The sequence below is a fragment of the Propithecus coquereli genome, unplaced genomic scaffold, assembly GCF_000956105.1.
Source record: "Propithecus coquereli isolate 6110/MARCELLA unplaced genomic scaffold, Pcoq_1.0 Scaffold60, whole genome shotgun sequence".
NCBI lineage: Eukaryota > Metazoa > Chordata > Mammalia > Primates > Indriidae > Propithecus > Propithecus coquereli.
The window spans coordinates 4,517,879-4,521,296 of NW_012151952.1; positions in this window are offsets into that span (position 1 = coordinate 4,517,879).

Genomic DNA, 3,418 nt, shown 5'->3' on the forward strand with positions numbered 1-3,418 from the left:
AGACTAGAGTGAGCTGTAGATGCTAATCAAAGTACATGATATTTATGCACATATTTAGGGAAAGGTTACATGTCCAAAATCAGCCTTTTCAGATTAACTATCCAGATCCTAAATGTTAGCAACAGGATAATTTTCAAGTCAAAGAGCTATGTGTGTGAATGGGTATTTTTTGAAGCTGGTACACTCATGGCTAAGGCTTTGCCAGCAACATTCCCACATATATTATTTTATTTAGAGTCATTTTCTCTCCAAAGCCTTGGTACTGGGTAATGATCAGTAGCAGCAGGCATTATGAGACAATTAGAATACATTACGTATAATGCTCTCTCACCATGACCATCACACTAATAGCAACAATAGGACCTACTTGCAAAATGTATTGAGGTCATACCATGTGCCAGATACTTTTCTTACATGATCTCATTTAATTCCATTACAGTTTAAATTACCAATTTACAGGCGATACAGCTGAAGCTCAGAGAGGTTCGGCACCTTCTTCACACACCTATTAATAGAAAATGGCCAGAACAAGGATACAAATTCATGTTTTGTCTCTCTCCAAAGTTCCTGCTCTGAAGCACCAGAATGTATGGCTTCCCCACAGATTTAGTTAAGCCAGTGAAAAAGAGCATTCAAACCAGTTACTTGACATCTTAGAGACAAAAACAAAAATTTCATTTAAATGAGTTTTACACTCAATGAATATGTAAGAAAATCCACATTTCAATGCACAATGTGATGGGTTGGTACATTGGTTCCAAATCATCTATTCCTTTGCTTTTCTTTGTGGATAAGCACTCAATGTGGGGATTTTAAACATCAGGTGCAAAGGATGAAGTTGATCAAAAAGAAAATAATCAGAAACAACTCTATTAAAAGGTAGGATTGCAGCCTTGTTAGAAAGATACATAAATAATTCCACTTGGCTTGTATTCCCTTTAGTTCATGCAGTTGGTTATCAAAGATATGGTTGAATAAATGATGTATATGTACAACAGGGAATTAATATCTATGTACTGTGGTTTCTCAAAACAGCTTGTTTTTCCAGTTTTGTCTATGGTGTATTAACATGTGATGTGTAGACTGTACAAAATGAACAGCTCTAGATATTTGTGTTGATTTTATTCGTCAGAATTTTACATAACTTTTTCCAACAATCATGTGCCAAGGAATGCACAAATTTGTGGCAGATGTGTTTTCATATCGCATTTTTCCATGAAAACAGCTGTCCTTTATTCTCCTATGGAATGTAATATCTTCCTTTTTGGTTTTAAATGAGATTAGAAAATACGTTACAGTATTTGGAATGTGTTATCTCATTGAGAGCAGAGAAGAAGTGATTTAGCTGTTAAATTTATGGAGATATGAAACTGTACAAAGGTCTTAAAGTTGCAATATGCTATCAATAATAAAAAACTTTACTATAGGAAAACATTTGGAATCCATATCACAGACTACATCAGAAAATAAGGGGGAAAACGTCCACATATTTCTTGTCTGAAAAGTTTTCTAAATGTTTAGAGCTGCAGAAGAAGTAGCTTACCATAAATACCTAAATATGTCTAGAGAAAATCAAATCAAGAGGATACAACATCTTTTTCAATAAGTAATAACGGTAAATAAGAAACAGTAATTTATTTACACCATCATTAAGGGACTAGTCATCACATGTATGGATAGGAAGAGCTGAAGCCATTAACAGTGTGGGACCACTTAGAAGAGGATATAAAAAGTTCAGTTTTAAGATGGCCAGGAAAGGGCCGGGAGCGGTGGCTCATGCCAGTAATCCTAGCACTTTGGGGGGCTGAGGCAAGAGGATCGCTTGAGGCCAGGAGTTTGAAATCAGCTTGAGCAAGTGGGAGGCCCCATTTCTACTAAAAATAGAAAAAGTAGCTCGGCACGGTGGTACACACCTGTAGTCCCAGCTACTTGGGAGGCTGAGGCAGGAGGATCGCTTGAGTCTAGGAGTTTGAAGTTGCAGTGAACTGTGATGATACCACTGCACTCTAGCCTGGGTAACAGAGTGAGACCCTGCCCCCCAAAATAAATAAATAAATAAATAAATGAAAAGTAAAATGACCAGGAAAAGTGAATGAGATAATAACACACATCATGGTTTGTTTAGAATTCACAGAGAGAAGAAAAGGAAAAAGGAAAAACGATATAGTAAACCATGCATGTAACACATGTACTATGTAAAGCAAATAAAAAAATGCCAATTCACATTTTTCTTGACTTGCATAGACCTGGATTCTATTAATTCTCACAAGGTGGCCTCAGAACAAGAAATTGTGAGCACCAGTGCCCTTTGTTACTGCTTCCTCCAATTTTGAAAGAAGCAATCTATAAGGAAATCAATATCAATTTGGAAAAATGGTCAAGTGATACATTTGTTATGAATATGATTTCCATAATGATGATTGCACCATTTATAAAAAGAAAGATATATTTTTGGAGAGTAACTCTAAAAACCCATTATCATGAAGCATATTTTAAATTATGCCTTGACTCTCTGCCATTTTCTCTCTGAGTTTGTGTGTGCGTCTACGTTGATGCACATTTGTATGGTTTCTTGGATTGTAGAGACTCATGCTGAAAATAAATCTAAATTTGCAAAACTTTATGAGTTGCAAAGCCATATTTTTGACATTCTTTCCACTCAGGAAGGAGGAAGAAACCATTAGTGAGATTGGCATGGTTGACTGGCTCTCCCTGTGAGACAGTACATAGCAAGGGGAAGAATCACATAATAGTTTAACACACTGGCTTTGGAATCAGAAGGGCCTGAGAACAAACTCAGCACTCTTACTCTCTAGCTATATGATGTGGGTGAGTTACTTAGTCTCCTTGAACTGAAGTTTCTTCTTCTCTAATGTCAGAGCAATAATTCCTGTCTCACAGGGCTTTCTGAAGATTGGGATCATACACGTAAAGCATTTAACATACTGCATGGTCCAAAGTCAGTAATCTATAAATGTTGGCACTATCATTATCATTTTTGAACATCCAAGAAAAGCCTACAGAATGTAGACTCACTGGGAGAAAGCCAGTTGAGTCCAAACTTCCACTAGATAAAGTAATATTAGAGTGGCCAAGTCAGTCGTATTATGGCAAAAAAAAACACAAATGGTGATAAGACTTAAATTACATCCTCTTTTGTTAGTCGTCATTATGTTTTCAAGTCAAGACTGGTGCTGAAGTGAATCAGGTGTCTTGTCCTTTGCAGTGTATGGACTGTATTCTTTGTAAGACTTACAATTAGGACACACACATAGAGCCTGGACCCAGATAATTCTCCATAAGAACTTCTTCTTTTGATGTTATGGTCTCAGAGAGCCTGTGTTACTTTTTAAAGGATGAAAAATATAATTTTCATAAAACAGTAAAACTGATATTTGTTTATGCCTTTTTTAAAGGA